The sequence below is a fragment of the Podarcis liolepis genome (genome assembly GCF_965112155.1).
Source record: "Podarcis liolepis genome assembly, chromosome: 2".
Lineage (NCBI taxonomy): Eukaryota > Metazoa > Chordata > Lepidosauria > Squamata > Lacertidae > Podarcis > Podarcis liolepis.
In genome coordinates, this window is record NC_139555.1 from 585,509 (window position 1) to 599,512 (window position 14,004).

Consider the following 14,004-nt stretch of genomic DNA (forward strand, 5'->3'; position numbering starts at 1 on the left):
CACCTTCAAGTAAAGACAACAGTAAGGAGGCAACCCTATCAAACCCATGCTAAGTGATGACCAACTAAGAAGGCAAGAGAGAGGCTGAGGGAGCAACATTCTCAATCATTGGAAAGGTTAAACTGCAGGCATGATGGGAAGGTCAGTTCCCATTTACCCATCCTGTGTCTCCAGGGTAAGACGTGGAGGGAGATGCCAGCTGCACTTGCTCCAGTGTAAGTGTGCAATGAACCAACAAGGAACCAGTGGGCAAAATAAATTCTGAGTTCCGGATTTGCGCCATTGTCTCTGTGCCTGAGAACAACTATCTGGAAGTGGGTGTAGGTAGCAGCCGCCACCCAGAGGGTGTAAGGGAAGGCCTGGTTTCACTCCACAATTATCCTTTAAACTGTCCTCAGGCCTGGGCCAAAATACGTATCGTGCTGCCTGGGGAGGAATGACGAGATCTCTCATTTCCAGGCACAGAAGTGGATAGGAATGGCAGCCCAGTCTTACTCACCCCGGCACTGGGGTCGTGCCCTGCCCTGCACCTGAGGGTATGAGTCTGGCTTAAGGGATGCAGGGCCAGCCAGATGGCACACACAGCTCTGCCCCCCAACATTGGGAATGGGCGGGGAGGACTCAGGAGGAATAGCTAGAGACTGCCACTGCCTTATGCAGATGCCTCATTCTGCTGGCCCTGTTTTGCCCCCAAACTAAAGCCTTTCCTACAGATATAGACAGAAGTGATTACAACCACCCTCAAAGTTTCCAGAATGTTGCCCCTCTATTATGATCTCTCTTGTAAGCATTCATCCTCGGGGCAAACGTTTTATGCAATGGAGGGAATGTCAGCTTTGTTTTGTTACCTCCTAACTTTTCTAGCTGCCATGACTGTAATACACATATCTACAAACATTTTATACACAAGTACAGGTGTGTCTTTGCAGTGAATCTATCACCCCTATTCCCCCCAAAACCAACCTACAATCAGAGTGAGATCTAACATGTGTACACGTCCAAACACATTAACATTTCCTCCTCCTCCCCCCCCCCCAATCTCCTGTGAATGAAAGACTGAATCCAAGAGTCTGAGTTCCCTTTCCCTAACTACTCTGCTCAGGCCAAAACAATCAATGCTAAACTGTATGGTCAGAGGATGCATGGACAGTGGTGTTTTTTTAAATTGCATGTTTGTGTGTGTGACCGCCCAGATAGACTGGATCAGGGGTCAGCAACCCAAGGCCCATGGGCCACGGGGTTGAACCACCCTATGAGCTGCCCCCAAACCGAGCCACGCGCTCGGCGAGTCCCCACGCGCTGCGCTAAATTGGCGTGGCGTGGGGACTTGCTTCCGTGTCACTAGAAATCACATCTGCACAGACGCAGATGCTGGAAATGGCAGGCGCATGCGCCCATGTGCAATCCAGCCCATGGAGGGATCTCTGCTGGAGTGAACCGCCCCTTGCTGACCCCTGGACTGGATTGTCCTGGTTGGCAAGACACCCACTGCTCTAAAGCCCCTCTAATCCGGAGGTAAGTCAAAGATCCTAAGGCTGCCCACTGACTTCTGGGGTTTCACTGACTTTCGAGTCAATTTGCTTATGCACACAAACTGGGATGTGAGCTCCATTGAGCACAGTGGGACGTCCTTCTAGGTAAACAGACCCAGGACTGGGTTGCACATTCTTTTAAAAGCAACTGGGAGTAAACATGAGCTGCAGGCCTTAGGGCAGGGATGGGGAACCCGACACCCTCCAGATGTTGTTGCTGCCCTTCCAGCATCCCAGACCACTGGGCTAGGGCTGGCGGGGTGGACTGGTGGGATGGAGTCCTTCGACAGCTGGAGGGCTACAGGCTCCTCTATTCTGCCTTATGGCCTTTCATGGCATTCAGTGGGGCTTCCGCCATAGGACTGCAACCATACTCCTGCATAATCAATAGCTTCATCAGGCCAGGCAAGAACCACAATATCCCAACATGACTGACTGACTCTCCTAACAGTAAACCCAACTTGTCTCCAAGCTTTGCACTCTGTTCACAACAGCCAACAGGTGAGAGGAGCCACAGGTGAGAGCGGAGTGCAGGGTGGGGACCAAAGGTGGACAAACAACCCCGGAAGGAACATGACACGTCCCCCACCAGAGGTACCCCCCATACACCTTGCTATGTATATACCATGAATTAAATCATATGACTTCTCCCCAAATCCTGGGCATGACAGTTTGTGAAATGTGTTGGGACTTGTAGCTCCATGAGGAGCAAATGAGATCTCCTAGGATTTTGGGGTGTAGCCATGTGCTTTAAATGCATGGTCTTCAGTTGCGCCCAACATCTGCTGTGTCCGGCTGCAGGACCCTGTGCCCTCACTGCAACTGGCCTGATAGGGAGGGATGCAGCTCAGCCCCGCCTAAGCGGGGGTGCTGTTGGAGTATCACATTCAGGTGCGCCCTTGGGAACCTGTGCTGCCCCTCTAGACTGGGGCAGGGGGAAAATCTCTGGGTCCCTCTTCTGCCCCCCGCCCTCTCCCCTTACCCCGCGACCCCCCCATTCCTCCCCCCCCCCCCCGGGATGCCGAAACCTGCCGTGGCCGCAAGTGGCCGGCCAGGGGCCCGAGTGGGGTCTTCCTCCTGGGGCCACAGAGATGCCGCCCCCTGCCATCCTCTCGGAGGCGCCCGCTTGCCGGGCTGGGTGGCTCCGAGGGCCGAGGGCGAGGCGAGGAAGGCGGGCCCAAGGAGGCCGCCCGAGGCGGAGAGAGGCGCGCCCGCCGGCCGGGGCGCAGTCGGCGCTTGGCGGGCCGAGGCGGCGCTTCCCTCTTGCTCCGGCTTTGTTCCGCGCGCGAGAGCGGCCAGGCCGGCGCTGCTCCGCGATGCCTCCCGGGCGCCGCTCCAGGAAGCAGCCGCGGCGGCAGCGCGGCGCCCACCACTAGAGCGCGGCGGCGGCGGGCGGAGAGCGGCGGGCTCGGGGCGCGCAGGTAAGCGCTGCCTTTCGGCTTCGGGGCCGCGCGGGAAGCGGGAGGCAAGGCGGCGGCGGCGGGGAAGGACTGCGGAGCGGAGCCCGGGCGGACCGGCTCTTGCCTCGGCCGGGGAGAAGGAGTTGCGGAAGCAACAAAGGCGGGCGGCTCCCGGGAGCCTCGACCAGGCAGGGCCACTTCGGCTCCCCGCCAGCCTGCCTGCGCGGTCCAAGCAAACCTTCTCTCCTCAGTCCTAGGAACGCGGAGTTGGTGGGAAGACAGGCTTCCTTCCGTGCCCCACCTCGAGCTCTTTGCAGGGAAGGCGGGAATAGAAATGCCACAGAAGTTCTTCACGGGTTGTTTCTTCCATGAGAATCTAAGAACAACCCTATTATCGCTTCACGAGCTAAAGCTGTGTTAGAGAGAACTAAGTGTGAGTATTTGCCGTAGTTTTGTTCACAATAATATCCTTTTGGGAAAGTGTCAGTGGGGTGCCAGAGTTTGCATTTTGCCAGTAAGTCGCCTCATATGGTTGTATTTTTTCTTCAGAGCAGTCACTGCTAAAAATTACCTGTCTTGCAAAAATAATGTGCTACCAAATGGCAGCGGCACAGATGTTGCTCGATATCAGGATCAGCATATTCAGTGGTAACCGAGTAATCTTGATAACATGAAGCAAAAATTCAGAAATCCTCCTTTCCAACAAATGGTCTTTCACCGTCCTTTCACGCAACAGTTCAAAGAACTGTTGTTCTTTTTGCACAAACAAAAACAGCTTGGAGTGACATCGCTCAAACTTCTCTGTTTCTCCAGCAGAAAAGTAATTGACAAATTTGGGCGAAGCAAACTTCAAATCACCCTTGACTTAACTATTTTTTTTTTTATAATAATTTTTATTCAGTTTCCAATATACATTCCATCCATATTTAACATCCATTTCTAACATATACATCTTTTAGACTTCCCTCAGCCTATCTGACAATTTTCCATATAATCACAATTACTCACATTTCTTAAATTTATATTGCGCTTTGACAATCTTAATCTTATCATATCTTTTAAGCAACATTTCTATCCATTGTTTTCACAGAGCTTCTTGAAAGCCAACAAGCGTTATTTGCTTCTCACATATATTTTGGGTATACTCTGTGAATTTATTCCAGTCCTCGGTGAATCTCTGATCACGTTGATTCCGAATTTTCCTGGTTAATTTGTCCATTTCTGCATATTCCATCAGTTTCATTCTCCATTCTTCCCTCGTCGGCATTTCTTCCTGTTTCCATTTCTGGGCCATCAAAATTCTAGCTGCTGTCACTGCATACCTAAATAATTTCACATCCTTCTTTTTGATTTCATTCCCTAATATTCCTAATAAAAATGCTTCTGGTTTCTTAACAAAAGTATATTTCAACATTTTCTTCATCTCATTATAAATCATTTCCCAGAAGCCTTTCACTTTCTTACACTCCCACCACATGTGATAAAATGTTCCTTCTTTATCCTGACATTTCCAACATTTATTACTAACTTTATACATCTTACCAAATTTCACTGGTGTTACATACCATCTATACATCATTTTCATAACATTTTCTTTTATTGTAGTGCATGCAGTGAATTTCATTCCTTCTTTCCACAATTTTATCCACTCATCAAATTGTACATTATAACCAAAATCTTTGGCCCACTGAATCATAACTGATTTTACTTCCTCATCCTTTGTATGCCACTCAAGTAATAATTTATACATTTTTGATACCCTTGACTTAACTATTAATTAACCGCTATTAATTAACCACAGTGACAGATCTGGCAAAAGTCCAGGGAATTGTTTTCCTTGACTATTATAGTTTGCCTCGGATGTGCAGGCTGCTTAAAACAGCTCCATGAAGGAGCTGCACCTTGTGGTGAACCCTCGCCAGATCTGCAGCCAGAGAGCGGTTTGCAAGTGTTCCAGAAAGCCTAGAGCAGGCATGTCCAAAGTCCGTTTTGGGGACCTAATCCGGCCCACTGGTCAGTTTAATCTGGCCCCTGTGGCAGTTTAACAGCTTCACACATCTCAGTGTGTGAAACAAAATACCTCCTGAGATGTGTGCAAACCTGGTGGCCACCTACAAGGAACGGTTGACCTCTGTAATTGCCAACAAGGGTTTTGCCACCATGTACTAAGTCATCTTTTGCAAAGGGATCAAATACTTATTTCACTCATTATAATGCACATCAATCTCTGACTTTTGTCTTCTGGGTTTCTGGGGGTTTTCCTGTTGTTATTCTGTCTCTCACAGCTACAATAAACCTACCATTAAAATTATGGACTGGTCATTTCTTCGTCAGAGGGCAAACGGGCAAATTTAGCAGGGGATCAGATACTTTCCCCCTCACTGTACATCAGGAACAAAGGGACAGGGAGGAGGTAAAGATCTACATTGGGATGTACTGCCCCTGTGAATCCTCTTGCCTGAGGCAGTCGCCTCACCTTGCCTCATGGGTGGGCTTCTCCTGCCTGACTTGGTGGAAAGGTGCTCCTGAATTACTCCAAATGACTCCGTTTGAGGAGGGACGGTGGTTGTCAGTGTGTCCATGTGCAGCATTTTCTCTTTACTTGGAGTTGCATCTTTCTAATGGGGGGCAGGGAGTTGCAGGAAGGGCATGGAAATTTGAGATTACTGTATTTGAAAAATGCTGCATTTGGAGAAGGAGTCTGAACTTGTTTAAGAGCAGGAGGCTGTGTTTAAAGAATGGGCTGGGTTTGTCCAGCCCATAAAGGAGGGAGGCATTGTGATCACACATAAGCAGAGCTGGCTTCTTCCCAGTTGGCTGGAATTCTAACAATTTCAGCATTTCTTTGGGGCAAGGAGAAGGTTTCTAGCCTTCCGGATTGGGAGGCAGCCTTTGAATCAAACTGCTTCTTGGCTAGGAGTCCTGGGTTCCTACCTGTGCTCCTAACCCTTCCAGTCATGAAGCCCTGGAGATGGATCCCAGAAATCCTTTTTCTCAACTTCTCAATGGTCTTCTCAGGGGAACAAGGAACAATTTGTTTCTTGTGAATCATGAGGAGGAATGGGGAGGGCTGAAGGATCTTGATGGAACTTGCGACTGGACTGATAGGTAGAAACCTATGTATTGTTTTAAAAAGTGTATTGCGGTGTATTGTTTTAAAAAGTTGTGCTTCAATACCAGAGAGAAATTGTGGGGTACATGATTGTCTTTATATAGTAAGTGTAAAATGGAGTTGGGGTGTAACCTCAGCATTCTTGGAAGAGTGTGTGCCTCTTTCTCCTATTGCCGTATCTGAGCACAAACCCCACAAGTGAACTTTAGCACAGCTGTTTGGCCCAATATGGGGAAGTGCTTGGTTTGGTTAATAGCGTGGGGTACTTGAGCAACCAATGCCTCCAGGTCAGCAGCAGCAGCAGCAAACAATTCCAGGTTGTTGTGGGAAAGCTGCCTGCATACTCCAGTGGGATGGGCCACGGCTGGCCATGCTGGCCCTTAGGGGTGTTTCCAAGAGCAATGGGGGGTGTCTGTTTTTTCTCTCCATTCAGTGTGGCAGGGTGAGTGACAGACAGAGCTGACACTAGGGGGGTGCAGCCAGCCAGCAACGTCTCCTGAACAAACCCTGGCAATGTAAGTGTGGGCCCTGCAAAAGCTCAGTAGTCCTGGTCTCATGGATATTTTTTTCTAAACTAGTTTTTATTGGGGGGTTTTGTGTTACAAAGCAAACAGATAAACAGGGAATGTCTCCACTTTCAATTCATAGTTTTTCACAGTTCATTTCCATTTGGTGAGAGACATTTTTGTCATAGCCATCTTGCAGTTGGTGTGTTTGGGAGGGGTTGTGTCAGCATCACATGGGTAGGTCCTTTGTGTTTTTATTTTTTCTTTATTGATATTGCAAGAGGTTAGGGGTTTCTGAGCTTGGTTAGTCATGTTTAGTAGATTGTGGAGTAGCTCTGTGTGAGGGAGGCCGGCTGGGTTGTTGGGTCACATTAGCCATATGGATTCATATGCTGTTGGAGGGGGTAGATCATTGCTGGTCTCATGTCTTTCAGCAAGGCTTTGTGAGAGAGATATTCCAAGTGGAGGACTGTCCCATCCTAATTGGAGATGGTGGGGTGACCTTTTGGATCTTACAACTCAGGGACCAGAATATCTTGAGCTGGCCTCAGATTTGATGCACTGATAGAGGTGATGTTGTTGGCACACTTTACTTCGGCCCCAGATTTCACCACCCTGAACAGTAGGCTTATCCTGAGAGCCAGGGAGCAGCTGTGCAGCCTTATTGTTGAGTCTCCTAGTCTTGTTTGTGAGCACCTCCACCCTTGAGGCTAAGCTGCAAGGTCAGATGTTGCCCAACTGAAAGCAAGGCCAGACAAAAGCCAGGGAAGCATTATTTACCTGTCAGCACTGAGGCTGCCCCACCCCCACCCGCTCTTTCACTTCCCTGCATTTCAAAGGGATGTGGTAACTATCCCTCCTGCAATTGTTCCTCTCCTCAGCTGAGCTGCTGGCTTATGCAGCCCCTGGGATCCTTTTCAATCCTCTGGGCACAAAGCAAAGGCACCACATAGGATGCATGCTTTCATACAGAGGGAACCAGGGCCCATATGAGCAGTCAAAGTATCTGGAAATGAAGTCTGTCTTGCCATTGATGGATAAAGTGAGACCCTAGATGTTTTTATCCGTGGATGAAGATAGACCATAGTTTGTTATTGAAAGAAAGTTGAAAGTGATTTGAGAAAGGGTTGGTTCCCTGTTCTTTCTTCTGAGTAACCATGGTTAGGATTGCATTATAAGGCACTGGTGATTAAGGCTGCAGTCCCTTACAACTTCACCTGGGAGTAAGCCCAGGTGGATTTCTTCCTTCTGTGAAGGATGGCACTGTAAAACCCGAAAGATAAGCTTTGCAAGCTCTCAGGTCCTAACGAACAAAATAAGCTTTGCACAATGTCAGGTGGTATTAAAATGGACAAAATAGAGGAAATGGACCTACCTCTGTCCTTTGAACACCTTAAAATATAATAGAATCATAGGATTACAGAGTTGGAAGGGACCCCAAGAGTCATTTAGTCCAGCCCCCTGCAATGCAAGAATCTCTGCTAAAGCATCCATGACAGATGGCCCTCCAACCTCTGCTTAAAAACCTCCAAGGAAAGAGAGTTCACAACCTCCTGAGGGAGACTGTTCCACTGTTGAACAACTCCTACTGTCAGAAGGTTTTTCCTGATGTTTAGTCGGAATCTTTTTTCTTGTAACTTGAAGCTATTGGTTCAAGTCCTGCCCGCCAGAGCAGGAGCAAACAAATTTGCTCCATCTTGATAGCCCTTGAGGTATTTGAAGACGGCTGACATATCTCCTCCCAGTCTCCTCTTTTCCAGGCTAAACATACCCAGCTCCTTCTACCGTTCCTCAAAAGTCTTGCTTTCTAGACCAATGATCATCTTGGTTGCCCTCTGTCAATATCCTTATATTGTGGTGCCCAGAATAGGACACAGTATTCCAGGTGTGGTCTGACCAAGGCAGAAGAGTGGGATCTTAACACTAGACTTCTGTTGATGCAGCCTAGAATAGCATTAGCTATTTTTTGCTGCTGCATAACACTGTTCACTCAGGTTAAGCTTTGTGGTCCACCAAGACCCCTAGATCTCTTTCACATATACTGCTAGTAAGCCAGGTGTTCCTCATCTTATACAGTGGTATCTCAGGTTACAGATGCTTCAGGTTACAGACGCTTCAGGTTACAGACTCTGCTAACCCAAAAATAGTACCTCGGGTTAAGAACTTTGCTTCAGGATGAGAACAGAAATTGCGCAGTGGCGGTAGCGGGAGTTCCCATTAGCTAAAGTGGTACCTCAGGTTAAGAACAGACCTCCAGAATGAATTAAGTTTTTAACCTGAGGTACCACTGTATTTATGCATCTGGTTCTTCCTGCCTAAGTGCAGAACCGTACATTTGTCCCTACTGAAATACATTTTGTTAGCCTGAGCCCAGTTCTCTAATCTGTTAAGGTCATTTTGAATTCTGATTCTGTCTTCTGCAGCATTAGCCACCACTCCCAGATTGGTGTCATCTGCAAAGTTGATCAATTCCTTCATCCAAGTCATTTATAAAGATGTTGAACAACAACAGGCCCAGGACTGAACCCTGTGGCACCCCACTTGTCACCTTTTTCCAGGGTTACAAGGAACCATTAATGAGTACTCTTTGGGTTTGATCAGCTACAAATTCACCTAACCGTTACCTCTTTCAACCCACATTTTACCAGCATCCTCACAAGAATATCATGGTGGACTTCGTCAAAATCCTTACTGAAATCAAGGTACACTATGTCCACAGCATTCCTGTGATCCACCCAGCTGGTAACTCCATCAAAAAAAAAAAAAAGAGATTCGTTTGACATGACTTATTTTTTAGAAACCCATGCTGGTCTTAGTAATCACAGCATCCTTTCTGAGTGCTCACAGACCGAATGTTGAATTATCTGTTCTAGGACCTTTCCTGGTATCAGTGTCAAGCTCACTGGTCAGTAGTTACTTGGGTCTTCCCTTTCCCCCTTTTTGAAGATGGGGACAACATTTGCGCACCTCCAGTCAGCAGGGACCTCACCTGTTCTCAAAGAATTCTCAAAGATCATAGACAAAGGCTCTGAAATTACATCTGCAAACTCCTTTAAAACTCTTGGATACAGCTCATCAGGTCCTGGAGATTTTAATTCATTTAAGTAGCTAGGTATTCCCTTTCTACCTCTTTTCCTATTTTGGTCTGCAGCTCCCTCTTTCCATCATTTATTCTGTTATCACCCGGTCAGGCATTGCTTTCCTTTTGGGTGAAGACAGAAGCAAAGTAGGTGTTGAGTAGTTCAACCTTCTCTCTGTCACCCAAAAACATTTCTCCACTTTCTCCAAGCAGAGGACCTACCACTTGCTTGTTCTTCCTCTTAGCTAAAGAAACCATTGTTGTTGTTCTTAGCCTCTTTTGCAAGCCTGATCTCATTCTGAGCTTTCTTGTGCTTGAATGACTGTGGATATCAGCTGATCTAGTTGCAATGATTTTCCTTAAGCACAGAGGTCTCAGCCACATCACACATTTAAAGCACTCTTATACCACTTGAGCAGTCCTGGAGAATCCTGGGAGCTGTAGTTTGTTAAGGGTGCTGGGAACTGCAGCTCTTATGAGGCCAGCACCCTTTCGAAGGTGCAGTTCCCAGGATTCTCCATGACCGTTAGAAGAAGAAGAGTTTGGATTTGATATCCCGCCTTTCACTCCCTTTAAGGAGTCTCAAAGCGGCTAACATTCTCCTTTCCCTTCCTCCCCCACAACAAACACTCTGTGAGGTGAGTGGGGCTGAGAGACTTCAGAGAAGTGTGACTGGCCCAAGGTCACCCAGCAGCTGCATGTGGAGGAGCGGAGACGCGAACCCGGTTACCCAGATTACGTGACTACCGTTAACAGTGATATAACAGTACTTTAAATATGCTTTGAGAATGTGAGCAGAGCTACCGTGGGGGGGGGGGGGCAGAAGAGGAAACGGGGACTTCTGAGAAAAACTGGCAGGTGGGTATTTGTTTTTTGTGGTGTACATCCACTCCATAGTCATTGCGGGGGACTCAAGCATCTTTTCAGTGCTGTTTTTACTTGGCAGCTGTGGGGGATTCAGGCAGCATTTCTGCTGGTACCAATTTTTGTTTTGTGGGAAATCTCATCATCTTCTCAGTGATCAAGCCACATATGTCACCACACTAGGAAACAGCAACTTCATTCACAGCTGACATTTTCCGTTGCCAGTCTGAGCGTTGCATGAGCAGTGGCTGCAGGGCCGTCATGGAGCATCTGTGAGTCAGAACAAGAGCTCCCCACCTGGAGAAAGCACTGTTCTAGGAGGTCCGAGGCCTCTGCAAATTCTGAATCTCTCCTTGACGGAATCCCTTTTGATGGCATCGTACGCTGGATGTTCAAGGCGTCTGCTGAACACTTTTTTTCTGGCAACTGAAGACTCCCCACTTTGGTACAGGCCCTGCACTCCCTATATCTAGAGGGGGATCCCCAGGAGAGTTTAAGGGGGCACTCAGGAGGCATGAGGGAGAGAGTAGGAAACTCACTGTGTGAGTGAAACTCACTTTCCATGCACATACCCCACTCAGCACTACATTGAATTTTGGCTGTTATGACTTGATTTCATAGTCAATTGTTACACTTTTGACAAAGCAGATAAGGATTCTGACTGAGTTGTATCAATGCTCAGAGTAGGCTAATGGACCTGGCTACGTTAAGTTCATTAATTTCAGTGTGTCTACTCTAAGTAAGACCAACACTGGATACGGTCCTATGTGTCTGCACCGATCATTGCCCAAGCATTCCTCAGGCAGACCTTCAATGAGCCTCTTAGACATCACTAAGCCCAGAGCAATGTGAGACCCTTATTAAAACCCTAGTTAGGTTTTCTCCTTGATACACAGAAATGAGGAGGAAGAATCCTAAGGGTGAGACCTTGACATAGGAGAAGCTGAGAGGATAAGCTGATAACAAGCAGCAGAGAAAGAAAACATAGAGCCGTGATCAGTAACCAACGGCCTGTGGACCAAATGCAGCCTGGTGGGGGTCACCACCTGAGTTTCTGGCTCCTAAGCAAGGGAGGGGGAGAAATGTAAGAAGCAGAAGACGTGGGACTTTCTGTGGTGATGGTGTAGCCTTCCCTCTCTAGTCCATCCCCAGAGAGAACCAAGGAAGGCTCTGTAGAAAAATGGGTGTTTACTCAGGGTGTCACGCCAGAGTAGGTGCTCTTGGGGGTGGGAGGTGGGGTTATGGGACTCACAAAGGCATCTGTGCAGTAACTGCTGTTCTCAGGTATACTTTGGGGGTGGGGCATGAGCAGGTAGCAACAGAAATCAGCTCAAACACTTCCTCTTTTAAAACTTGAGTGGCAACTTTGAATTACTAATACCTATTGTCATCACCTTTGGCAAATATACAATGACTATTTAAAACACACACCTCATATCTCCCTATGACAGTTTCTGGTACTGATTATAAGGAGTGAGATTATAGGACTGCTGCGTTCACTCCCTTAGTGCGTTATAGGACTGCTGCGTTCACTGCTTAGTGATGGGTAGGTCCTAGAGTGGAACTATTATTTCCCTGAAACAATTAAAATGAACTCCATCCATCCCATGGCGATAGTTGGCATCTGGAATGTTTGATCATCTTTCCTGGGTGAGACTGTCAAGTAAAACACCCAGACCTGCTCAGGGTCTTCCGTTGTAATGTCAAGATCTGAAGGCAACACAAGGAACTGCAATGTGTGGATGTGCCTTCAGGAGTCCCTGGCCCAGCCTGGCCACATGACAGCCAAAGAAGCCTCTTTTGCACTGGAGGTCCATGTGATCCGATGCCGATCAGCTGTGGGCTACATATCCCAAGCCAAAGCCTTAAGTGGCAGACTTGCCTGATGAATTTCTACTAGCAGAGAGGTGGGAAAACTTTTATCAGTCCAAGGGCCACATTCCCTTCAGAGAGACCTTTTGGGGGGCCACATGTCAGTAGTGGGTGGAACAATTTCTGCACAAACACAAGCATCTCACTATCCTCCACCCAGAAAAGCAAAGAGGTCCTGTCAGAGTTCATGGATGTGTTTCCGCCAGGCAAAACCATGCAATTTGAGGGTCAAGCCAGGGAGAGGCATGTCCTGGGGAGAGAGGGTGGGCCTGAGAGGTTCAGAGGACCAGACAGGGAAGGGCCACAGTTGAAGGGGCCCCAGGCCTGAGGTCCCCCCCTTCTACACCAGCATCTGGAAAGTGGGGCTGACCTACATAGCTGCATATGTTTATAGCAATGGCTGGGCCAGGGTCCACAGACTTGGGCTTTTGAAGTTCTATCTACACACATGCACGTTTGCTGTGGGGTCAGCAAACACTCAGCAAATACATTTGTTGTTCAAACTGTAGATCTGCCCACATTCTCTCACACACAAAGGCAGAAATTCAGCATGGTGCAATGGCAATTGTTCCATCAGTGCAAGAATGATTACTCCTCTCCCCCTGCCATGTGCAGGTTCTCCTGAACTCCTCCCCTGAGCTCATTTGGAGGATGGGGGAGGAAGCCCCTTTTTGCTAGTGGAAATCTTTCAGCTTCCCTCTTCCCCCAGTCATCCGCTGCTGCTGTGGTCCCCCCAAGCTAAGCCATGGTTTGGCTCAGTGCTACTTCCAAGCCCAAGCTCATAGTTTGTCTCCCCCAGACAAACCATAAGTAGCAAGCCAACAGCAAACCTTGGCTGCAGCTTGTGGCTTGTATAGAGTGAGACAAACCCTAAGCTCAGGTTTAGATGTAACACGAAGCAAAGCCATGGCTAATTCTAGATAGTGTGGCAGCAGGACAAGGGGAGGAATGGAGCAGACATGATTTTTATTGTGCACACCCTCACACTTGCACATTCACATTTGGCCATGGATTGGCTCAGTCTTGCATGCAAACCTGGTTGTAGCTTGCACAGCTGGAACAGGAAAAGTATGGTTGGGTCAAATCAGTCATGGCCATGAAACAGGGCATAGTCAGAAAAAGGATCTTATTGTTGCCTAGAAGGTCTGCTATTTCTCCATCCCTCTTCAGATGGAAATACACTAGGGAGCAGAAATCTGACTCACCCAGCTGTCCTTCCTTCCATTCAGGGTTGTAACATACAGTTGCTCTCCAATAAGCATAATTGGGATTAAGAAGAAGGCCAGATGGTGTGTGGTTTATGGAAACCAATCCCTGGTTCTTGGATGGTCAGAGCAGAGTGCAAAGTTTGTTTTAAAACCAAACACTGCCACCTCACCCATCCAACTGCTCTTTCCACATTCCATCACAGACCCTGCTGTGCTGGCTGTTGCTGCTGCCATTGTTATGATGTCACGGGGAAGTGAACCAATGGCAGCCTCTTTTCTCTGTTGCTAAGGGAAGGAGCTGTTGGCTCAGGGCCCTGCACCCTACCCTGTGGGCTCCCAGCACAGCCCCATGCAAGGGAGAGTTTCATGGTTGAATCCAGCCCTTTCTACTTATTTTTTACTTTCCTGGCACTCCAAGGTTGTCTGCACCA

The 14,004-nt window shown here is 48.0% G+C and overlaps 1 protein-coding gene across 4 annotated transcripts in view; it reads left to right on the forward strand.

Moving 5' to 3' along the window:
• The window catches only part of LPAR2 (lysophosphatidic acid receptor 2), a 62,557-nt gene that overhangs the window by 20,460 nt on the left and 28,093 nt on the right, over positions 1-14,004 (forward strand). Inside the window, exon 1 of one of the 4 annotated variants that reach the window (XM_083486743.1) lies at positions 2,769-2,953. The exons of 2 other annotated variants lie outside the window; for them this stretch is intronic. The gene's annotated coding sequence lies outside the window, so the exon portion shown is untranslated. Of the gene's footprint in view, positions 1-2,768; positions 2,954-3,241; positions 3,366-14,004 lie in introns of those variants that run through there. One more of the 4 variants, XM_083486744.1, reaches the window with a different exon arrangement.